The sequence below is a fragment of the Fundulus heteroclitus genome, chromosome 19 (genome assembly GCF_011125445.2).
Source record: "Fundulus heteroclitus isolate FHET01 chromosome 19, MU-UCD_Fhet_4.1, whole genome shotgun sequence".
Classification (NCBI taxonomy): domain Eukaryota; kingdom Metazoa; phylum Chordata; class Actinopteri; order Cyprinodontiformes; family Fundulidae; genus Fundulus; species Fundulus heteroclitus.
This window is the reverse complement of record NC_046379.1, coordinates 1113531-1139751: the sequence shown is the minus strand read 5'-3', so window position 1 is coordinate 1139751 and position 26221 is coordinate 1113531.

Here is a 26221-nt window from a genome sequence, read left to right as displayed (position 1 = left end):
CCCCTTCTGTTTGGGGCATCTGAGGGCGGGTCAAAACAATTTAAAATGTCCAGTATTCATCCTTTTTGAAGGGACCAAGGCATGTACTTAAACTGACTGGTGCAATGCATGGAATGTGATGACCCTTGTTTAGTGTGCCATTTAATGCTTAGGCGCATCAGAGATTTCTCCCATGCCATCTCGGTCAAGACAAACTTTCTGGTGCATAGATCTGTTCGGTCACATGGACAAGAAAGGTGGAAAAAACAGTTGTGCTAGCTGATTGAGATTGTTGTTACACCGAGGAACGAGGTTAGGATGCACCAAAGTCAACCAAATATGTTAGAAGGCCAAAAGCATAAGATGTTACTCAGACTCACCCAAGGTTGCACGGTTTATCTTTTCACTTCCCAACCACAAAGCAAATCTTTAATTGGTTTTCTCAGCCCTGTTGCCAACTTAGAAACATTGTAGCTATGTTTAGCAACTTTTTAGATCCCTCCAGCAACTTTTATTTCATAAAAAGTGACTTGCGACAAATCTAACAACATTTTTCTGTTATTGCCGGAAAGCTGCAGCTGCCTGGTCCTGCGCTGCACACCCCACCTGCAGTCATAGCAGAGAGAGCAGAGAAGAGAGGAGACCCACTCCAGTCTGTTTCCACATTGTAAATGGATAAAGCATGCCTGAAGCTGCCAGTAAATCCACCCTAGATTACAAAGCGGGATATCAATATAATGACAGGTTTTGCCCCACCGTATTGGAAGCCTGGCGGGCCACCATGCTTTACTCGCCCCCTTGCCAGTCTAAGCGTTGTTTGTTTACTTAAGATTCTCGATGTTTAACAGTAACATTTCAATCTGGACTCACACGGACAAAAAGAGGCAATTAGAGAGATTTATTGGTTAGAAAAGTCCTTTGGTGCTCTGACCCCAGCAGAAGATGTGGAAGCTCTGAATGTATATGAGTTTGGATGCTCATTTTAGGACTGGGATTAGTGAAGCCTTCCCCCAAAAGAAAATGGGTTGAAATAATTTAGAGAAAAAGGGAAGGGCTTAGAATGAGTAAAGATTCCTAGAGACTTCCCCCCACCCATTAAAAAAAAGGGGGGGGGGGTGCTGAGGTAGAGGCAGAGAAAACGATGAATGTGAGGAACTGAAAATGAAAGCCTTATGAACGAGGTGACAGGAGAGGAGGAGAATTAGGATCTTAAAGGTGCATGCTGTGATTAAGAGAGGGTTAATGAACCTAACAAGGCGAGGGAAGGATGAATGATGACGGATATGTGACGTTGATTGTGCCTGCTAAGGCGTACAGAGGGTGTGGACTGTGCTGTGCCCAAAGGTGTGAAATGAATAGGCAGTACCTGACAAAGGAAAGTAAACGAGGAGCAGGTTTGCAGGTCCAGGTGCAGAACAACTGAGTGAAGCAAAATTACAAAGGTATAGGAGAGGTATGAAATGCGATGAGGCGGGACATGACTAAGAAATATAGAATAGACCTGAGAAAGCCAACCACCACCACTTAATTGCTGGATGCCTTTAGGAGCTGAGAGATTATTCATTCGATAGTGCTGAGGGAAGGTCTGGATGAATATGAGAAACAAATGCTGAAGAAGACCAACGGCGAGCTGTTGCAGGGATGCTGAAGAGAGTGCATGGAAAAGCACTACCGAGGCTGCTCAAATTGTAATTGGATGAGCTGAGAATAGGCTAGAATGACTAAAGCAGAGTATGAAACGCTCAGGATGAACTGAAGACCTTTGGATAAAAAAGATACCTGTTGATAAACCAAATGAAAGAAGGTTAAGGTGGCAAAAAATGACAGAAGCTAGAACTGTTTCAATGAGGAATGAGAACAAAGAGTATTGAGAGTGACCAAGTTTGCGGAGGTGAGCAAAGCAGAAGAATAGGATCTAAGAGAGGAAGGTCATAGACCTGATTTCAAATAAAATATTGCTAACTGACAAAAAGGATGAAGGGATTAATTTAGTCTAGCCTCAGAACGTTGAGAGGGGGAATACCTGGAATTTAGAACGTGATCTCATTTGTGATTTAATTTAAATAACCTGGAACATGATTATGAAGCTGTGAGACACTGCGTGCCAGTGATGCAACGGAGGTAAAGCATGATAGTCTTGGAAGACGAGCGACCTGTTAAAATGGCATCGACCTACGATATGACGTGCAGCAGTGATGCACTTCCGTATTCAAAGTCGGCCCCAGAGGCAGTATGCTATGGAGATGAGTAAAATCTTACAGAAAGATTTAGACTGGGGAAAGAAAGGAGACCAAACATCTGCAACCCTTGTTCCTGCAATGATCCCCCGAAACCTACGGACAGGGCTGCTTCTGTCGGTTAGTTAGCCGAGTGCATGATGACATGTGAAGGGAGATTCCAGTCCAGTCTAGAGGGGACTGGACCAAAAGGCCCGCTTATTCAATAATAAAGAGGATCCACAAAACAGCTTCAAACTATTTGCTAAACCAACACAGCGAGTCCTACAGCCGAAAATAACCCTCACACTATATAAAAACATGGATCCCACTTGATCTAGTATGTGCCAGTGAGTGAGGTGGACCGGCATAGATTTAAGAGCATCCACAATATTAGCTTTAGTGAGCCAAGCACTTTACCCAGCTGATAGATGAGTGATATTACCTAGTCCACCGTGGCGTAGAAGAGCAAAAAGGGGCTTAAAGATGAGCAAGATAAACTGAGATAGGGGCCAGAGTGAGGAGCTGAGAAGTCGATAACGGCGCTGCCTAAATATTTGCGAGTGGCCATCCCATGCCCCCTCATAAGACCATTGACATCTCCTTAAGGAGCAGCTGAACAGTTAACACTGGTTCATGTAGCACAGACTGGAGATTAATGCAAACGGAGGTGGATGTAGAGGAAGGAGATCCACCTACAGGATTTAATGTTTGATGCTGTTCTCACAACTGTGACTGTTTCCATGTGTTTGGCGCTTACATGGTGAAAATCACTTTGAGCTGCCTTGATAAAGCAAAGTTCTGCCTTGAGTTGAAACGTGCTATACAAATAAACTAAAAAAGACTTTGATCAATTCCAAATGATGTGGATAGAAACATAATCTGTCTGAATGTAAACAGGGAAGAGAAGGATGCATGGAATGCTTGCAAAAACAGCTGATCATTTTATCAGCTCTCCATATCTCCATGTCTCTTTTAGAGCTCACTATGGCACACTATATGCTATTGGAAACTCTAGCCTTCTTGCTAGCCTCAGTTCTGTCAAGTAGCCTGTGTGCTAGCTCAGTAAGTTAGCTACCTCGTCATTTTGAGCTCAACAAGTTAACCTTTGTTCAGACCTCTCAACTTTTATCAAAAGTTAAGAGTGAGATTATGCTAATTTTGGGGGCGGGGCTTGTTTGGGGCGGGGCTAACTGGACCCTGGAAGAGCCGGTGGAGTCTCAACTCCATCTCATTTTTATCCCACCAGACATTGAAGTAGACATGTATTACTTTTGTTAAAAAGAGAAAGAGACGTATTAATACCTTATTGTTCAGTTAATGGATTAAAACATAAAAAACACACAAATGTTCAAATAATACTAAATAAAATTAAGTAGTTTTAAGTTATTCACCGAATTATTACACTGTTACACATTAATCTATGGGTTTGTTTATCAGTGTAGATCTATAACCTGATTGGTGAATCAGGCTGAGTTTTATCAAGTCTTTATGGTCAACATTTTCCCCTCAGCAGCAACACTAAAGCACAAAGAGGTTCCCGCTGCGTCTTTACGCACGATCCAGCTGCTGATGTCTCCCTCTTTTCAGCTCAATGCACTTCTAGACAGTTACAGTTTATAACCAGCCCATTGCCAAAAAACGCATCCCCTGCTGTTTCATAGAAATATACACTTGTAGTTGATGTAACATTTTCTACGTGTTTACACATGTGTTCTGAACTACAAGTGTGAATTTCAGGTGTGTGGGACAATTTTTAGATTAAAAACATAGGGGGATGCGTTTTTTGGCAGCCCCATTGCCAAAAAACGCATCCCCTGCTATCTCAGAGGAGTTGACACTTGTTTGACTGTATTCCTGTATATCCATCTGTGATTAAAGGACAAGGGTCAGCAAATGCAAATTCTGCCCTGTAAAACAATGACAGCGCAATTGTCGTTCTATGATCTGAAGCCCCATTTGGAACTTTTAAACAGGCTTTGAAAAACTTTGATAATTTGCTGCTGTAATATTATAGATTTTTCAGAATAAAAAGCTAGCAGATGTGCAGAATCAAAACATAACAGAAATACAATTATAGAGCATTCAGTATTGTAAGAAAGCCCATACTGTTTCTGGATAAATAGATTATTGTATGAGTTAAGTTCTATTCCGTTTTATGCCTCTTTCCTTGTAAGTGTGAAATGTCCCATGCTCCTGAATGCACCATAGCTTTCTGACGCTCACGAATGCATCCCACTGGTCTATGAACACGGTGCCTGCACGTTTGATCTTCCGCTTAAGAAAAAGCTTTTCAGTTTCAAAACTCACGTCGGCTCTCACGGTTTATTGTTGTGTGTGAATGACAAGAGACCACAACAAATAAATCAGCCGTACCTCGGATAAAAACTTTGGATTTAATGTTGTTCATAACACCCGTACTTTTGTAAACGAATCTGCCAAATACACACAGTTTTTTTTCACACTAGTAGTACATTTAAACATTTTTATATAATTAATATAAGAACAAGTCGCTCCGTTGGTCATATTTTAATTCGTTTTCCGTCGATATTCATTTGTACAGAGCGAGGCGCGCTCCCGCGACAGGGGATGCATATCTCGGCAGGCATGCACTTTTGAGCATAACACCGGCTCACTTTCACCACTGGTTAATACTAAAATTATTCATAACTCTGATCACTCTTCCTGCTGCTCTGTTAACACGAACTGCAGCAGGAATTACTGATGGCCACAAGTTGTGAAAGAAGCCGAAACAGCTCAGCAGAAGGCGGAGTTTTGTCGTCCGCAGCCCAGGTGGGCTTTGTGATTTTTATGCGTGAGAAATGCCATGTTTGCGTGTGAGCGTGTGAAGTTAGTGAAATGCGTGTGTCACATGGTCAATGCGTGAGAGTTGAGAGCTATGCTTTGTTATATTTCAGTATTTATGCCTGTGTTCTAGTTCCATAGGTTTGCCTACATGCTAGTATGGGCTCAATTGCTTAGCTTGTGTGCTAGCTCACTAAAGCAGCCTGTCTGTCTGAAATCTGTACATTATTTCAAGGGTCGGGCTAGAGATAGTCTCTCTTTAAGGTACATACAACTCTTAATCATTCAACAGTTGAAGCAAACAACAGGTGTCATAGGGGAGAGGAAGGGAGTAGAATGATTATGCCATTGAAGCCGCTATAATAAACTGCAATTAAATTAGCGTAATTTGCTGTATCTTAGCAGTGCCCTATTTAAACTAAAACATATAATTACTATTTCTGGGTTGTTTGCATCCAAGGGGTCTTCTTTAAATATATCTAGAGCTGCATAAGTGCTCCACTGAGTTTAACATCCCCAGTTTTGTTTGCAGCTTTGTAAACTAATTATCATTCTGCCAATTTACATGCCCTCATTGTTTCCTCTCTCTCTCTCTGTCTCTCTTACACTCTCTCTCTCTCTCTCTCTCTCTCTCTCTCTCTCTCTCTCTCTCTCTCTCTCTCTCTCTCTCTCTCTCTCTCTCTCTCTCTCTCTCTCATGCTCCCTAAATAACTTTAGAAATAATGCCAACACAATAGTAGCTACATCCCTTTTGGGAGGTAAAATGAAACATTTTCATAGTAAAAAGAATACTGTGGTTTTGGAAAGAACTAGACATAAACTCATATGAGATTAGATTGTATTTGTAAATGTGTTATAACTCCTTTGTTTAAATTCTTCAGTCAAAAATTTTATTGTTACGATTTTTGACTGTGGAGTGACAAATTCAGACATATCCATATTAGTAACATTAGCATTTATACCCGGGATGTTCGAACAGCTAGACGGCTCCACACATGTATAATAGCATTTAGTGTGCCTGCATGTTGGAAAAATAGAGTGCATTGCAATGTATTTCTTGTAATTATGATAAATAATGTTCTGAATCTATCACTCTCCCCACATAACTTTTGCCCTCTATACATTTTCACAACATTTTCCTAATTTCTCTGTATCTTTAACATAGCACTGGGCATTTAAATAAATGGTGCAATCAGCTCCTATAAGAGCCAAACCAAGCAGATTCAGGACATCCCTGCTCTCCTTAAAAGAGTGCATTTAATATGCTTCTCTATGACCAGAGTGCTACTGTATATTCCCATGATGGTGTGTTCCCTGGACATCTCAAGCTTCCTTTTTTGCTTATTACACACAAATATGGGAAGCCAAGGAGAAGAGCTGACCAGAAGATAATGATATAGAGAAACTTTGTAAAACTTTTTGCAGTGCCATGAAAAGAAAAACATTAGGCATTTCTTCTGTTTTAGCTTCTGGTCATATTTTACATGTTTCCAATGTGCTAGGATAAATGCAGTAAACCAGAGAAGAAACAGTTGACGTCACAGTGGCCATACGTGGTATGATTTATACTGCCAGTGATGGAAACAGCAGTAAAAATCCTTGATTGTACACACAAACCTGGCCTGTAAACTCACCCCTGACAGTATGTGTAGCTACGCTGTTTTCAGTCACAGAATAAACACTAACAACATGACATTTAACAAGGTTGTGCCGTTTGATGTCAGTAGAGGCAAACTTGCTCGTCAAGGGCTCCTCTCTTTGAAAGAAACTTGTGCGCGGTCTGAGCCACATAAAAAAAACGTAATGGTTCTCAACTTTGGACCGTGGCATAAGGATAAGAGAATGAAAACTTTACTTCTTGATCTTCCATAACTGGTATCTTTTTTTGCAGCCATCTCTGCAGCAGGAGCAAAGTGTGTGAGTAAATAAATGTTACCATTAAAGAGGTCTGGATCTATGGCTGAACCCAAGAAATCTCTAACCAGTAGAATAAATATTTACACTCTGCTAAGTGTAAATGACAATGATGCACACCTTTGACATACATACACGGCCAAAAAGCTTCTTTAAGCAGAGAAGCATTAAGCTCTTCTGCAAGAACAACCAACTCAGCAGTTAAATAAAATGCGTGTTCTACATATTTGAAGAAATGCTAGATACATTTGACTTCAAGCTAATTGTCAAATTTTGTTTTCCCATGGGTCTGGGCACAAACATGGAGGAAAGTTTATTGAGATAGGTAGGACTGTGGTAAGGAGGACAGACTGTATTTGAGACAGACAAAACGTAGCATGGATAGAAAGTGGCAGATACCGACTTATGGGCAGATGGTTGGAAGTGTGGGGATGTGGTGAGGCCACGCACAGAGAGCTGAAGCCGACAGACCGGGCGGTGGCTTGGCTGAGTGATGGAAGCGTCTTGGATGTTACTGGAGCTGAGGACGACAGGAGTTCCAGAAAGGTTATTGGAATCTCGGTTGTGAGCTGAGGCTTGGATTTTTCTGTGGTGGTCAAGGCTGAACATGAACTGAGTCAGGATTCAGATGCAGTCAAAGACCTTCAGGGAGAACATGGACATCGGTTAGTTGGTAGGAAACACCAGGAGCGAGGTTCGGTTAGGTTATCGCTCTGGATGCGCTAATGCGGAGGCAGGAGTCTAACTGCATCTCACTCCTGCCTCCTTAAATGCCTCTCATAATTTGTGCTGATTTAGAATACATCTTTGGCTTGGTGTCCACCTGACCACCACGCTGGAGAAAGGTGAGAATACACCACAGCGCCACAACACAGACCTGTGCACAGAGCTATCCACCAGACATAAATAAATGTGTGGGTTTATCTAGATGGATAATGCTTATATCAACTACAGCATCAAAACCAAACCAATTAAAGCAGAAATTAAAAAATGTATTTTTATCAAAAAGTTACAAAAAAAAAAAAAGTTACAACCACTAATTGGCCATAGATTCTAATAGTTTGTTTTTAGGATTACATGGCATACTTAACATATTTCTCTAGTTTCTCTCTTGCACACAGGATCAAAATACAGACTGAAATATATGCTTTACTAGTAAATAGAACATCACTACTAAAATCTATATAAAGCCTGCTTTGCAAGTCATGCCCAAACCAGACACTTTTAAAGTCTTCAAAAGATTCAGGAAGATTTTGGGCTGCATAATTGACCACTGTTTTTGATAAAATGGTAAAAATTAATTGGAAATGGTTGGTTTTCAGGCACACACCTTTCTTCTAAATCAGCTCTTTTTTTAAATTAAATAAGAAGTTTTCTGAACATTAAATCCTGGGAAAAAAAACACCAAACACTTCAAAAAAACAATTTAAAGCCCAAAAAGAGCTCAACATTCATGTCAGTGGAGAAGGTTTGTAAACTTCTGATCAGAATGATGGTCATTTAACAATCTTCTGATTAATTAATAGCATTTTACAGTCTTTGATTCAGCTCTCCAGGATTGCTCTCCTTGCTCTCTCTTCTGATAGCAATAAGAGTCGTGCAGCTGAGCTCGGCTTGCAGCATGAGAGCCCGTGCACCGAGCCTTTCCTTGTCTTAATACACGGTCCCAGGCACAGCAAATTGCAGAATCTCTGATGTGCATAATAAATCAGGTTTCTTCTTCAACTGAAGTGCCCTTTTAAGAAATTCAAAGACAGGAGAATTAGAGCATGCTAAGAGTTTATTTGCAAAAGTGTGACGATAATATGTAAATATGGGCTCTCCAGAAAAGTGCTGCTTTCATCATCCCTCTAATTTATCTACAATTACTCCTCATTGTTGTGAAGTAAAAATGTTATTCTTTATTTTTACATATTAATTTGCACTTCATTTGTGGCTCATTTTAGTCGTGTGCTTGTTCCCTTTCATCTTTACCTTGCCTAGAAAAAAAAAAAAAAAATTTTAACTGTCTAAAATGTGGAATTTTATTACTCTAAGAAGAACATTTTTGCCAATAGGCTGCAGCCACGTCAGTATAGTGAGGTCACCTAGAATTGTTCCATTATTTATTTATGTTTATTTAATAGAATTAACTTCAAGCTAATTCTATTTTATGTAATAGAATTAAATAAAAAAAAAATTTATATAGCGACAGTTCATAACATGTCACCATGTTGGGGCGCTTTGACCATCTCAGTCGCTGTGCCCCTGAGCAAGACACTTCACCCGGATTGCCTACCATCTGAACAAATGGTTTGAAAGGGGGGTGAAAGAAGCCATCTTGGTCAAAAGAGAAAAGCCATCATTAAACAGAAGGGGAGGATTGCCCCCCCCCCCCCTCCCATTCCCCCCCAATGTTTAAAGCTCGGTCCTCCAACACGTTCCAGAGAATTACATCAGCATCTCATCATGATTCAGGAGAACAAGTGCTCCTCTCACACCAAGCTTAGCTTCTAACCACCAGGACAGTGATGGTGGGTCACTGATTTGCATCTGACTGAGAACGCTCCTTGGAGGATGAGCCTCCATGTCCTTAAAAAACAGCAGCGTTCCAACTGCAGGTTGCTCAAGTGACCTGGAATTAAATTTATGAGCATGCAAATAATTTTTGCTTTCTATAAATAAGGTGCCAATGGGCATTCATTTAAATTTGATTTGAAATTGTAAGATAAGAAGTTCCTTTATTGTCCCACAATGGGGGAATTGTGGGACAGTTGATTACAATAGTAATGAAAAAACAAGCTAATCTGATCTAAAATTAGTTCTAAAGCAACAGAGGATGAGCTTTATCAGAAATGCCAACAACAAAAGTTACAATAAATACCAGACTAAATTCTGCATATTAAATATTACATGTCATTGATAATCTGGCACACTCAGGCAAAAATTATTCATATTCAGACCAGAACTTGTGCAACCATTTGTATGTTGTAAACAGTTATTGAGTCTGTTGAGAGCAGCAGAGATCATAAAGTCTAACAGCAGTCGGGAGGAACGACCTCCCAAAGCAAACTGGCACAAAATGATCCGTGAATCTTAAATAATGAGAACGTGGCATTCCAGTCTGCCATGGTTCTTCCTGTCAGGTTGTTTTTGGGTGGGTAGATTTTATCTTTACTAAAAAATACTTTTCAACAAAACTGCAAAGAAAAGATATTTATGACAGTGCTGCACAAGGTGGCAGCTCTGTTAACCTCCTTCTGATTTATTATTTTTAAAACTTGTCTTTTGTGTTTGCCTGATTGAGAAATAAATACTTTTTTATATCTTTTATTGTGATTTGCAGCTGTGCAGCTTGATGGATTCTTGCAGTCACACTTTTATTTTTAGAACATTATGATCCAGAGCAACATTGGATTTGTTTGTTACAACAGGGAACTGCTGAATGACATCTCAAAGCCTCAAATAATACCTGAACTGCGACCCAAATCCCAGATGAGTGAAAGAGAAAACGTCATGGATAGAGACAGGAGTAAAGAGGAGAGAGAAAGAGGAACCATCTCTACCATCGATCATAATGGGAAGATCTCTTTATTTGTATAGCACATTGAAGTGTTCTACATGATGAAAATAAAACATACAAAAAATGTGCATTACAGTGTCATAATAAAGACAGTGAAAAATATAATTCTGCATTCCAGATACTCTGGAGGGGTCTGACATCATTAGTGTTAAGGAAACTTTCTCTCCCTGAGACGTGGCTGCAGGATCATATTCCAGACTCCAACATCTCTTTGTCTAGTTTTCTTACCATTAGAGTCAGGCAAGGATTAAAGGAGGAGAAGCTTGTCATCAACAGATGGTGTAATTCAGGACATGCTGCTGTCTCACCCTGAGCCATGGGAAGGTTCCTGCACTTTGGAAGACATCCTGCCTTATTTGGGTCTCAACGACAGCTCAGCCATCAGTCCTCAGTGGCTATAGACCCATTTCTTTGACATCTCATGTCACTAAGGTCCTAGAGAAACTCCTGTTAGCCTACCTGAAAAAGCATAAAAGCAAATCTTAGGACCTCTGCAGTTAGTTGCAAGACATCACTGTACAGCTGCTTTACCAAACACACTCATCTGGACAAAGGTGGGAGGAGCAGTCAGGTGGAGGCCTCAACAAATGCCAGGATCATAGACTACCTGACCAAGGGACCACAGTTTGTGAGAGTGAAGGGTTTTCTGTCTGACCAAGTGCTCAGCAGCACAAGACCACCACAAGGTGGTTCTCACCATTTCTTTCACTCTGTCTACCTCAGACTTCCAGTAAGTCCTGTCTTCTGTTGAAATACTCAGAGGACTCTGCAGTTGTTTAGTATATCAGAGATGGACAAGAAGCTGAGGATGGAGAGCTATTTACATCGCAGAGTTTCCTGCCCACTGCAACTATCAACTATCATGACTGTTTGAAAAAATAACATGAGTTACAGCTTTTAATTCCTCATAAAGTATCTTTGAATTAAATGGATTTGAAAACAAATAGAATGAAACTCACCATTAAGTGACATCATTTCATTCACAAACCACGTCTAAAGTGAATTTTGTTTATTTTGCTGTAAAAATGTGGTGAGGTCTCTTTCAAGCATCATGGAAGGTGACAACACATTTGACAGCATCCCCATGAGAAATATCCATTATAAAAGCAGCATTCTAAATAAATATTCAGGTTGCTACACCTTATCAGTATATTTCCTTCAGTTTACAGCTCATTGTGAAGTTTGAATATAAAGTTCAATATAAATAAATGGAGAAACTCAAAAGGCAGGAGAGAAATGTCAGCACACTCAGAGGTGAGTCAGTGGATGATGGTTTGACAGCTGAAAAGTTCACCTCCCTGTTCCAAACTTTTCCACATGTCGGAGATTTTCATTTCAAGTTGAAAATTTGTTGAACATAAACAAGTGAGGACAGAGTCTGAAAGAATACAATGTTTAAAAGTGATGCACATGTAGGGTTAGATAAGTAGACAGATCAATAGATTTTTTTCCATCTGTTGGTTCTGGTTTGTCAGTTATTTTTACTCTCAATTTTCACACATCAGCTGGGCAGAGCTTAAATAAAGATTTGCCAAATGCGGGGGAGACTTGAGTCACGGGACAATATTCATAAATAATATTTATAATCCATCATCATAACATCTCAAAACTGGTCATGTCTGAAAGCATCTCTTTCCCGTCATATATTAGGATAAAGGGCAATTTGGTCAGCTAATCAGGAAAAATCAGTCACTACCTTCTTCTTCCTGGTACTTTCACTCCTCTGGGTTTGGTTGGTGGGTTGAAATGTCACCTTCATTAAGCCTGTCTGCAATCAATACTCAGCTCTGATGTCCCACTGCGGCTAATCATACAACAAAGGCTGGTATGGTGGGAAAACAGCCAGAGTTCCCACTTCCTCCTATTAAAACATATATGTAGACTGATGGCCCTGGATACTCATTAACCCTATAGTTCTTTGATAAGGTATCAGTGTAACTAATCATAATGTGACCGGTTTTATGGTCAGCTTTCTCAGGGTCAGTGATTTACAGAAGAGTCTGTTTACAAATGCTTACATTGATTCTACAATTTGAGATTGGATTAGATACCATAATTGTGCTGCTAAAGATGGCTGCATTTTGGAGAAGCTCTGTTGTTTTTATCAAGCAAATCCTTTTAAGGAACTTCAATTCCTCCTTTTTGTGGATCAAAAGTTTCTTTTTGGATATTTTTCTCAACTGGCGTTGGATATTGTGCTGCTTGAAGAGTTTTTTTTTTCATTCCTGGGACATTTGTTATGATGTGTAACCATTAGCTACCAGTTGGTTTTGTACAACCGTGAGGAGTCAATTGATATATCAGAAGCTGAGATAATACTTCAACTACGTCCCCGAATCCCAGATGAGCTGAAAAGGAGGTGCTGAGGATGCTGAGCAGGATCAAGAAGAAAAGAGAAAAGGAGGAAATTTAAGCCTTCTCTTCCATCAATTATTATGCAATGTGAGATCTTTGGGAAACAAGTTGGAGGAACTCCAAAGCTTAACAAGAACCCAGCCAGAATATTGGCAATGCAGAATTATGTGTTTCAGTGAAACATGCCTGCAGGATCATATTCCTGACTCCAGTGTCTCCCTGCCAGGCTTTCTGACCAAACAAGCAGACATGGACTAAAGAAGAGCAGAACGAGCAAAAGTGGTGGATTGGTGGCGCTGGTGAACAACAGATGGTGTCATTCAGGACATGTCACTGTGTAGTTTCATCTCTGCAGCCTGGATATTGAAGTATTACCAGTTAATCCATATTATTTACCCATGAATGCATGGATGTGCTAAAATTGTCTTCAATCGAATAAAAACATAACAGAAGTAATAATTTCTGGACCAATAGAGGAGAGATCCAGAGTTAGCTCACAGCTTCAGCTGCTTCAGCTAGGAACCACTGATCAGGCCTGAAACCTGGGAGCAGTGATGGACTCAGACCTGAACCTCCATCTAAAGACAAAGTGGACCTTCTAGAACCTGGAGAACACTTCCAGGATTAAAGGACTGATGTCTCAGCAGGATCTGGAAAAACTAATCCATGTTTATCTTTAGTAGAACTGATCGCTAAGAACATGGACCCGGTTCTGAAGTGCTCACTAAGACTAAGAACGTAGAGAACATGGACCCGGTTCTGAAGTCCTCACTAAGACTAAGAACGTAGAGAACATGGACCTGGTTCTGAAGTCCTCACTAAGACTAAGAACGTAGAGAACATGGACCCGGTTCTGAAGTCCTTCCACTAAGACTAAGAACGTAGAGAACATGGACCCGGTTCTGAAGTCCTCACTAAGACTAAGAACGTAGAGAACATGGACCCGGTTCTTAAATCCTCACTAAGACTAAGAACGTAGAGAACATGGACCCGGTTCTGAAGTCCTTCCACTAAGACTACGAACGTAGAGAACATGGACCCGGTTCTGAAGTCCTCACTAAGACAAAGAACGTAGAGAACATGGACCTGGTTCTGAAGTCCTCACTAAGACTAAGAACGTAGAGAACATGGACCCGGTTCTGAAGTCCTTCCACTAAGACTAAGAACGTAGAGAACATGGACCCGGTTCTGAAGTCCTTCCACTAAGACTACGAACGTAGAGAACATGGACCCGGTTCTGAAGTCCTCACTAAGACAAAGAACGTAGAGAACATGGACCTGGTTCTGAAGTCCTCACTAAGACTAACAACATAGAGAACATGGACCCGGTTCTGAAGTCCTTCCACTAAGACTAAGAACGTAGAGAACATGGACCCGGTTCTGAAGTCCTTCCATGGCTCCCTGGATCTCAGAGAATAGACTTTAAAATCCTTCTGTTAGTCTATAAATCCCTGAATTAGCACCTAAATCCATCACAGACTTGTTATCAGGGCATCAACCCTCCAGACCACTTAGGTCTTCTGGCTCCAGCCTGCTCTGCAGAACCAGAACCAGAACCAGAACCAGAACATGGAGAAGCAGCATTTAGTTCCTATGCTCCACTGATCTGGAACAAACCCCCAGAAAACTGGAAAAGTGCTGAAAGCCTGAGTTCCTTTAAATCAAGATTAAAACACATTTGTTCAGGATTATCTTTGACTGTTCTAGTTAAACTGGTTTACTGAAACATCATTAGTTTAAGTTTGTAGTCCAACTGTTTTTAATATTTGCTTTTAGTTTCTATTTTACCATGTTTTATTTTGTTTCTACATTTTATTCAAACTGCTTTTATTATGTTGTATTTTCCTATATTTTAACCATGTAAAGCACTTTGCATTATCTCTGTACTGAAATATGCTATATAGATAAATTGCCTTGCCAGAGAGTACACCAGTGGTATTTTGCCAGCAGTCTACATTCCACCATCAGCTGCTCTGCATGTGATGCCATCAGCTCAGTTGTGGATAAGCTACAGATACAACATCCAAATGCTTTTCTGGCAATATCTGGGGATTTTATCCCTCACTCTCCACCACACTTCCAATCTTTCAACAGTTTGGAACCTGCTCTAGAAATGACTAAAACTCTGGATTTGTTTCATACACATTTCAAAGACTCGTGCATCTCTAAGGCTAGACCTTCTCTTGGCAAATCAGATCACAATCTGGTTTTTCCCTCCTCAGAATATGAGCCCTGCTTCAGAGGCAACCTGCAGTAAAGAGAACTATGAGAAAACGGTCAGAGGAAGCCGATGAAGCCCTTCAGGGTTGTTTTGAGGCAACAGACTGGGATGCACTGTGCCAGCCACATGGAGACGACATCAATGCCATGACTGAGGGTGTGACTGACTGTATGAACTTCTGTGTGGACAACACACAATCATTTCCCCGTTACACCTCAGATGTTTCATCTTCCGCCTCAGCCATAGATCCTTCTGCTTCTGCTTGTTTGTACTCAGCAGAAGATGCTGCAAATCTTATATAAGTCTGTTGTGGAGAATGTGATCTCCTTTGTTATCATCTGTTGGGTTAGCAGCTTCAGAGCAACTGATATAAAGAAGCTCAACAAGCTGATAAAGAAGGCCAGCTCTGCTCTGCAGACCCCTTTAATACTTATGGAGATAATCGCGCAAATAAGGATTATTCATAACACGAAAAATATTATGGACAATAATAACAAGAGCACTTTTGTACAACAGAATGTCTTCAATCAGAGGCGTCTCCAAATCAGCTGTAAGACAGAGCGCTACAGGAGATCCTGCCGGCTGCCATCAGCATCTACAACAACTCAGTGAAGACACCACATAAGATGAGCTACACCAGTCTTTAATTTCCCTCTGGGATTAATAGTGTTTTTTTATTAAATTTATATTTTATGGACAGAAATGTTGAAGTGAGGCTTGGGTTTATTTGTAAAAAGTTTTAAAGATAAATCAGATTAAGATTAATTAGATAAATTCTGTATTTGTCAAATACAGGCAACATAACAATCCCCCAAAAATGAAGTTTTTGTCCCTGAGTTTATTTCAAAACTGTGATCAGGCCTTATATTTTGATTCCAGAGTCCTGGCTCCTTTTCCCTCAGTGGCCTTTCGGCTACTGTTGGTCCAGGATTTATTTGTCTTTCTTTCTCTGTCATCACCTCCAGCAGCACCTTCACAAGATATGTTGTTTTCGTTTTAGGGTTTATTTGCAGATTTAGCACCAAAACTGTTCATCTCTGGGGAACAGAACCTGTCTCATTGCACAATGGCCCATTATCTCCATGCTGCTTGTACTAGTGTATTATTTCAGCAGATAAATATATCACATTCATAAATTTAAAAATTGTACTCAAGGATCATCCAGACTTGTGGAGGTTCCTAATAGAGCCCTGACGTCTTGGCTGATTTATTTCACCATTATGCCACACAAGGAAGCTGTTTTTTTAAGGTGTTAAATATGCCAATTATTAACTCTATTGTTGTGAAATAATCCATTAGAAGCTCACAAAAACATCACATCATCATCTGGGATTTCCCAAATAGATTAAATCAATTTTATTTTATTTAAACCTGAGAATTTAAAGAAAGCAACCAAACATTATCTCTATCAATTTTCAAGCATGAAGCTAAAATATATTTGATTTTTTTTCTTTGCTACATTTGGAAAATTTTAGTCAGATTTTAAATGAAAACATCATGTGACTATTTTTCCAGTGTATGTAAATATCTACTTTCAGCTGAACGCTTCCATTGGGTAAATGTATCCTACAGCATAGGCGCTCATCATTGTGTTAATGTATAGGGATGGGTACCAAATTCTGTACTTTTATGAGTACGGACCAAATCCCGTTGGTACCACAGAGTACCGGTTCACGTAAAAACAAACGGTTTTGACACCTAAATGCAACACTGTGACACTGAGGGAGTGGAAAAGTAGCGATTTTCCATGCCGAACACAAACGCAGCATAATACACACAATAGCGTAACAACATCAGTAGCCAGTAAAGCAAGTTTGGCTCCACTTTTCAAAGTGTGCCATGAACTGTTGAGGCATAATCCAGTGTGTTTGCAGAAGTAATTAGCACTAAATGTTTTTTTTCTTTCCACTGTCGCTTCATGCTTGCTCAGTATGAGGGATTGCTGCAAAGCCATCAACAATGCAGATGACTCTCCCTGTAGCTCTACGGTTCTCCAGGAGTAAATGCTGCTTGTCGGGACTTTGAAACAATCAACTGGTTCCCTTATATAGGACATTTTTGACCAATCTGTATAATATGATTGAACTTGACTTTGTAAAGTACCTTGAGATGACATGTTTCATGAATTGGCGCTATATAAATAAAATTGGATTGAATTGAATTGAACCGGTTTTGGAGCAAGAGTCAAGATAATAAACGGTCCATCTTTTAAAGCATTTTTAAAGGTTCAACCCACATAGTCAGTTCTGCTCGTCATTCCTCAAAATTTCCTTACAGATAAAGGGAAATAAACAGGCATTCCAACAGTATACAATTTATCAATAAGAAACATTTTTACAACAAGCAATCAAACCCGAATTTTCTTATTTTTTCTGCTAGGTTTATCTTTGAAAATGCAACCAAAAAATGTAAGTATTTAAAGATTCCCTGGAGCTGTAAAAAAAAACAATCTGAGGCACTACAACACATTTTAGAAAGAATAATTGCTCCTTCACAGCCCATTACACAAAAGTAATGAGACTACATTTCGAAATAACCTGGATTTTAAGAGCTATATGTATGTTCTTCCTTTTTTCATTCTTTGTGCTTTTCATCTGAACAAGTCCAGAATGACTGACAGACAAGCAAGAATCCTTTTACTTGAAAAATGGCATCTTTTTTCCCCCAGACCTCTAAAAACAGTCTATTACCAATATGAACCCTTCATGGCCTCTATTATAAAATGAAAATGACTTCAACAAACCTTGCAGCTTCATTTTGAGATTGGGAATTGTGAGGTGATGCGCTGCTTGAAATGTCAAGAGTAATGCAATGTTAGCCCATCGTCTTTCTTGGCTTTCAACGTTTTGGTAATTTCTCTTGATTGTATTTTTATTTAGCTTATTATTTATTGTTTGTGTGTTTTTATATTAAATGTTGTCTGCCTTCACAGTCACTTCAACCCCTTTCACCTCAAAAGTCCCGACATTTTGCCAAGCTGCAGCTGCAAACAAGAAATCGGTTTTAACGTTAGAGCAAAAGACAATTGAATGTACTTCAGTTTTTTCAGTGTTCCCTTTCTTCTATTAAAACATATATATAGACTGATGGCACCGGATGCTCCTTAACTTATATTCCTTTGATTATTAGTGTAAGCAAGCATAACGTGCGTAGTAATAGGGTCAGCTTTCTCAGGGTCAGAGATTTATAGAGAAGGTTGTTTTCAAATGTTTAACTCATTTGTTATAGGCTGAAAATGTTGAAGTGAAGCTTGGATTGATCTTTAGAAAGTATTAAAGGCTCAAATCAGTAAAGTATATTTTCTGTAGTTGACTAATTGTCTAATGTTTTTTTTTTTTTATCGTGTGAGCATTAGTTTTTGGAGGTGACTGTTATAAATACAATTCCAAATTATGCAACTGTAATCTTGCGCTTGCAACTGAGTGAATGTCACGGCTTGCCTATCCTTTGTGACCCGGAAGCAGCAAGCACGGAGAGAGATATTGCAGTATAATATTTTTATTAATGCGGAAATAACAGAAGCAATATGGATATGGGTGAGAGTTCTGGCCGGCTGGGAAGGCTCTGGTCACGGACTGTTGGGAGAGAAAGGTGAGAGTGAACACCGGTAGCAGACAGGCTGGAGTGAAAGCGAGGAGAGGTGGACTTACAGTGTAGGTAATGAAGGCTGAACCAGGGAGAGAGAGCTAGGCTGTGTTGATCAGTGACAGACCGAGGTGTGGTTCCAGGTCCGGTGGAGCGTTCCACGACGGAGGATAGACAGGCCAGATGTAAAGGCAGATGCCAGCATGAGAGGAGGAGCTCCAGGTCGACCGGAGTGCCAGGAAGGCTCGAGGGATTTGGAACTTTCAGAGGACCAAGATGGTTGCTATTGAAGAGAGACTTGATCTAACTGAGCAGGAACAGGAATGGATCTAGGGAAGGTAAAACAAGGAATTGGTATGAAGCAGCAACTTGAAATAAGAAGCACCAACGGAGCAAAGGTTGAGGACAGGTATCACTCTGATGCCCTCATTCTGTCTCCAGTCACCTTAAATGCTCCTCATGATTGGAGAAGATGGGAAACACCAGCTACTGGCGTCCACCTGACGAAGCCTGCAGGAGAAAAGTAGGAACAACCACAAACCTCTGCTGACCTGAACCACATTCTCACATGGAGACTATCCTGTGGCAGCGGAGATGTGGCTGTTGTGAACGTACACGACTCAGGCGAGATGTTTACTCCAGGAAGTTGGACCGTTTTTGCAAAAACAGCGAAGCATGTTCTGAAGCTACAGGTTGATACCCTGACATTGGTCATTGGTCTGAGGATAGAAACTGGAGGATAGCTGGAGCTTGGCACCAGGCGTGGTACAGAAGGTCTGCCAAACCTGGGAGATTAATTGGGGACCTCTGTTGGGGATGACCTTGAGAGGTATGTCATGAAGTCGGAAGATGTGACGGAATAACAGTTGGACTGAAGGAAGTTTGGCGACACTGAGGATGTGACAAGCTTTGGAGAGTCTGTCAATGATGGTGAGGATGACTGTTTTAACATTAGAGGGAAGTAATCTGGTGATGAAGTCCAGAGCGATGTGGGACCAAAGTCGGTCTGGAAAGGTTAATGGTTTTCTAAGAGTCAGTGAGAAAATGTTTTGCTCATGTTACATGTAAAGTGAGGACTTCAATGAAAAGTGAAGACCTAATTTTGTTCCTTGAAATTTTTTCTCGGCTAGGGGTTAAGTTTAGGACATAAGCTGTCAATTAGGTTTAGGGTTAGGTATATACTGGAAAAGGTTAGGTTTAGAGTCAGGATTAGGCCATAGAAAGAGTTGAAAATGAGTGGAATAGAAGTAAATGGAAGGCAAGGCATGGTCCTCGCTTTGTATTTAAAACATGGAAGTGTACATGCGTGCAAGTATACAAATAAAAGTGTCTGGTAGATTTTAAACAAGAGAAAACAAGTAAGGAGATCATTTGTAGAGGCATGTTTTTACTGGCTGACAGTGAACCTTATTAAAGATATTAAACATACTTTATGGACTTAGAGTTGCACTTTTGAAGTTTATTTTGTCACCTTCATTTCAAGACTTGTTAAGATCATCAGGCAGGCTTCCTGAATTAATAAAGCTTTTTGCACATTCCAAACTTTAGGTTTAGATAAAGCTAAGGTGAGGTTCTAAATCAATATCCCATCTCACAGAGCTCTGTTCAATCTGACATGTGAACATAGAGAGGTGGTGGACCAACCGCTCACCTACCCAGACACTGGAGTCTACCTAGACTGTCAAGCTCGGCAAAATGAACATTAATCAGAGAAGCAGCCAAGAGGTAACTCTCAAGGAGCTGCAGCAATCAAAAGCTGAGGATGCAGAATTTATTCATTTATTTTACCAGAAAATTATTAGGAATATACTACCCAACTTTAGCCTTTGAGAAGCTACATTTTGAGTTTGCCACAAGACATGAAGGGGGGACAGCAAACAGTTTCAAGGTTATCAGGCCAGATAAGACCTAAATTGAATTTTTAGGGCAGAGAAAATAACAGTGTAGATCACCCTGAAGACATTGTCCCCACAGGGAATATGATGGTTTCATATTTCAGTGTGTTCCTATATCGTTGTGTAGGGATGCTTTTCTTCAGCATTGATTGGGAAGCTGGCCAGAATGAAATGGATAATGAGTATAACAAAAGGGTGGCGGTTCCCTTCTCATATCAAAGCACATTTATGTTTGAGAATGGCCTAGTCAAACTCCAGACCTAAATCCAACTGAAACGGTGTGGCAAAACTTTGCAATTGATGTTCACAGATGTTTTCCATCTGAACACAAATGCTAGCTGCACTTTCATATTTTTTTTGGAAGAAATAGCACTATAATGAATGGCACCTTACACTGAAGAATTTACATTTATGAACTCCAGGGGTGTCAAATTTCAGTCCTCAGTCTAGAAACTTTTAAATGTGTCTCTGGTCCAAACATCTGAGTCAAACTCGTCATCTTCCTCTTATTTAGGACTGTGTTGCAGGGACACCAGACTTCTCTCTCCCCAAACACCTCCTCCAGCTCCTTCAGGGAAGGTTCAAGATATTCCCAGACCAACAGAGACATGGTCTCTCCAGCTCTTCATCTAATCAAGTGCCCAGAAACTTATTTCTGCAACTTGTATCCCAAGTCCAATGACTGAATTCTTCTCTCAGCATGCAGTCAGGTTCTACAGAGTCCTGTTTATGACCTAATCTTTTTGCTCAGGCAAGTTGAAGCAGAAACAAATCCAAAGATTTCATGATACTGGCCCCCAACGCCTGTGGTTTGACACCTTTTTATTACTTTATGTTGATTTGTAAATAAAGTCCCAATCCAACACATTGAAGTCTGTGGTTTTAATGTAGCACAATGCTACTGCTGCTTGGGTCGGCAACCCGCAGAAGAACAGCAGAATAACAGTTTCTCTACAATAAAATTATTGTTCAGACATTTAAGACAAAAAGATGAATGTTTATGTTAATATGGTATTCAACTAAAGCAACTTAGAAATTATCTTATAACAAACAAAGTTGATGTTAAAGCTAACAATAAGCTAAGGAACACTGTTTCAGGTTCTGCCAGAGGTGACCGGGTGAAAGTTTAGAAAAACAAAACACTTAGGGAAGTGCAGATAGAGCTAGAGGGTGCACAGGAAAAGAGTTTGAATTGTAAGGGACTCTTTGAGCTTGCTGTAGGCACTGCTAGCAGAATAAAGTGACCAAGCCATGACCTAAGCCATTGCGAGAGCATTCAAGCAAATGGGACCCGTTTTATGAAGCTCTATGTAGGCTAACATCAGTGACTTGGATTTGATGCAGAGGGCCTCCAGTGGATATCCGCTTGCTGAAGATCAGACCCCACACTGTGCTGTGGAACATCTGCAGAGGTTTGGAGTAACTGAGAGGACAAATTATGATAGACTGTACCAGGAACCAGGTGGTGTGTTTGGTGACCTGATCTTTCTTATGTTTAGCAATGTGAAACAGGATGATCCAGATAATGAACATGATTGTTAAAGGTCAGCTGGTCATCGATCATGACTCCCTCATTTCTTGTTACTTTTGATGGAGCAAGCGATATTATTCAGTTTTGATTCAGATATTATGGTGTGAGAGGTTTAGTTGGAGGTGATGGCTTTTAATGCATGTTGACGTATCTTACAGACAGACTGAGATTTATACAAAGACCGTGTAGTGGGGAACGTCAGATATAACTGGGTATCGTCAGCATGAATGTGAGTCTTTTGTAAACAAAAACATACATCCAACACTCTGAAGCCTTGTGCACAGAGCCGGATTATCCATTAGGGCCAGTGCCCAGGGGCACCAATCATGGGGGGGGCACCACACGACACATGCTTTAAAAATATATTTTTCATAAATTGTTATATTATTTACTTGAAATTGTTGAATGACCATGCATTATTTGTTTTGTGAACACTGATGTCACAATAATAATAAATGATAAATAAATCAAGATTTTTTTTATTTCAACATTTTAAAATGAGATATTTGAATATTGCTCACTGCTCATATGCCTAAACGTAGTTGTGTAAGTGAGTAAATAGTAAATTACATTACAGAAATCCCCTTGATTATGTCTGTTGTTTTTGACCGGAGGACAGCACGGGTAAGGGGGGGGGGCTTTGAGGTATAGTGCGCAGGGGCACCACATTGTCTTAATACGGGCCTGCTTGTGCAGCATAAAATCAGTGTATTTTTCTGAAAGTAAGTCTCATATTTCCATATACACTGCCATACATTCCCCTTTTCCACCTCCCAAGCTTGAATCCTTATTTTTAACCTTGTATTCCCCTCATCTCCCACACAGTAATAATCACTCTTTGGCCACAAACAGAAGCCAAGCACAAAGAGCAAAGGTATCATTTCTGGCATAACAGACTCATTTTACACTGTATGTTTCCTGCCAACAGTTAGATCTAGGTTATCTCTGAAACATTCAGGTCAGCAAACCTTTCTTCTGTAATACACTCAAACATGCTATTACTCTGTCATCTATATTTGTCCAGAATGCAACACACCCTCCATATTCCTGTGAAATACAGCTCTTGCTTAGAAAGGGCAACTCTACATCTGCTCTCGGGAGCAGAAGTAAAGCAGAACAGAAAGTCTAAGGTTGATCTGGACTAAATTACAGAACGCAGGTACGAGACTGTCGCTTTAGGTCTGCAGAGCAGGAATAACAACAGACTGAAAAGTAGCTGCAAAGTTCAACGTTTGCAGGACTTGTCAACATACAAATATATATTTTCTCAGTCTTTGTTCTGTTCATTGAAAAATAAAATTCAGGACATCATTTCTCAAAATCTCTTAATCCAAATAACAGAAGTAGGTGTGGAGCATGCACTTAAAGGTGCTTTTGATTTCTGTCGGATGTAAAAGCTTGTATCTGAGAATGGAAATTAGGTACAAGTCAGAAAACAAGTGGGAAATTCAAATTTTTGATCATAACTAATAGCAATGAATGCTAAAAATTCTACATTTACATCCACATATAGAGATTGTGCAACACTGTACTTGTTCCTCTCTGTTCTGCCTAGCAGAGTTCCTAATAGTTCTTTAATAGACGGCTTAATGTTTGTTCCTAGTCGGACTCGTGTAGCGACGGACCAGTCTGAGTAACGTTGCAGAGACCAATACACAATTGTTTCTCATTACGAACCCTCTAGTCAGATCTTTGCTTGTATGTAATTATAACCAGTCTGGTGGTCATTAGTGCTGCAAATATCAACTGTTATCCTGACTCTCAACAACATAAAGAACAATATTTTTTAAACATTGGAAATAATTATTTATGATATTAGAAAGAAAATGTTAAACTTTTTTTAAAAACTACAAACATGATGACGTGTTTTCAAAGTATCCTATTAAACTCTATCCCTTTAGAGTTAATTAAAGTTGCTGGGGAAACTCTTCAAAAGAAGGTCTATCCTTCTAATCCATTTAGCTCAAAGCTCCATGCTCTTTTACAAGCAGCTCTTCACACAGTTTCTTTCCTCAGAGACAAATGCTACCCAGCCATTCGTGATTACCGTGTTCCCTGCTTGGGATTATTGTTGTGATATCACCTTCTTAGTCACTTCCCAAATAATCTCTATGGGATGTGTACTTTTCTGGTGCAACCTTGAACCGCATTCAAGAGTTAACTTGCTTTCTGCAAGGAAGTGGCTTATGTTGCGTAAGAGGTTTGGGAATTGTTGGATGTGTTGCTGGTTTTCTCCTGCTGAGAAACTAAAACAGTCACCTTTAAGATCTACAAGTCTGTAGAGGGTAGAGTGTGTGATTCAAAAACAAACTTGAGTTACTTCTGAGTGTGAATAAAAGAACAAAGTCCCAGAAAGCAGCACAGCTAAAGATTTTTGTTTTCTCCTTCATCAGCCTGTCTTTGGTTTTTCCCCTGCCTTTATACATAGGATGGTTCATTCTGAACACCAGTTTCCTTAACTGTCAATGTAGTCCTGACAGAAACTAAGTACTTCCCTGCAGCTTTCAAAAGATCTAATATATTTTTAGTTGAAAAGTTTAAGGATGGTTGAACATCTTCCAAGCAGTGGCTGATCATGCCAGGTCAGAGCATGCAATGCCCAGAGAAATGATAAAACCCAAGAGCTCTATCTCAGTCCAAATGTTAAAGTTCAGAACAGGACACTTAGAAATACAATAATTAGTATCATTCTAAAAAGTTACCAATATAGATAATAACAGAATAGGACTTAGACTCTTAAAAGCTGCATCTGAATGAACATGAACAATGTTGTAATGCACAGCTTGGAAATAAAACTGTTAAATATCCAAGGGTTTAGGTCTTAAGAAACAATATATCTGACCTTCACACCTTTTTTCCTTTTTTGCTGATACTCTGTCTTTAATGACCGTACCCAGCCTCAATAAAAAACAGACAGAGAATGAAACCCACATCAGAGAAGCAGCACAGCTGTCATTAAATAATAACTAGAGAAAAAAGAAAGGAGTTTTTAAAATACAAATCAAATCAGATCAACATTGCCAAAAACCAAAACAAATCCACTCGCGACTTAAAAATATTGCCTTCAAGAAAGTCAGCAAAAGGAGTCCCGTAACAGAAACCCCTTTTTAGTCCATAAATATATCCGAGGTCAGTTTAGGGTCGAAAACCCACACAAATTATTTTCCCTAAAAAATGCAAATTACTTGTGGTAGCACAAAAAACAAAAGGATAAATGAGCTCACCCAGTATTTTTAACCTGGCCTCACTGGCATCTTTCCGTCCGGCTGGCTCTTTGCACATTTTGCAGCTTCTCATTACAGTCGGCCTCAGTTTGCACAGCTCTCTGGTGCTGAATTTAGAACGTCACAACTTTTCATAATCTTTTCTTTTATACAGAGCTTATTTTAGGTCTGAATCCTCCAGCTTCATGGCTCTGTCGCTTCCAGATCGATCTCCCCCTACACTCCCCCTCCCCTAATCCCCTGTAACACCTGAAATACTTAAAGTTTCCACCCATAATCTATTTTAAATAGTGGAATTTCTGAAGGATTGTTAAAACCAAAGTTACAACATCACCATAATTCTGGTACTTTCCTCTTTTTACACATAAGTTATTTAAAAATCTCACATGAAAACCTTGAACACTGAACATAGACCATGGTTACGTTATAATGTCCTTTGAACAGGTGAAACAAAAGTAGGGATGTTTGGCCATAAGGTACAGAACCATGTTTTGAGAAAACTAAACATTGTTACAATAACTTCATACTGTCAAGCATGGTGGTGGAGGGATGATGATTTATTGTTGCCACACAAACTGGGCCAATTAAAGTCTTTGAGTAGACTATAAACTTCTGTACACCAAACTATTCTAGAGTCAAATGGGAGTTCATCTGTCCGACAGCTGAAGTCTGTTCCAAACTGGATTGTTGACAGGACAATGATCCCAAAAACAGCAACTAATCTACAACAGAATGTGTAAATAGAACAAGATTTAAGGTATTGCAGTGGCCCAGTCAAAGCCTAGACCTAAATCTGGAAAATGTTGTGGTGGAACCTGCAGAGAGCTGTACAGACCCACATGTCAGCAAATCCAGTGGAGCTCCAGAATACAACAATGAAGAGAAACAGTCTTTGTTTTCAATACAAAGCTGGCCTGATAGTTACCCCAGTATG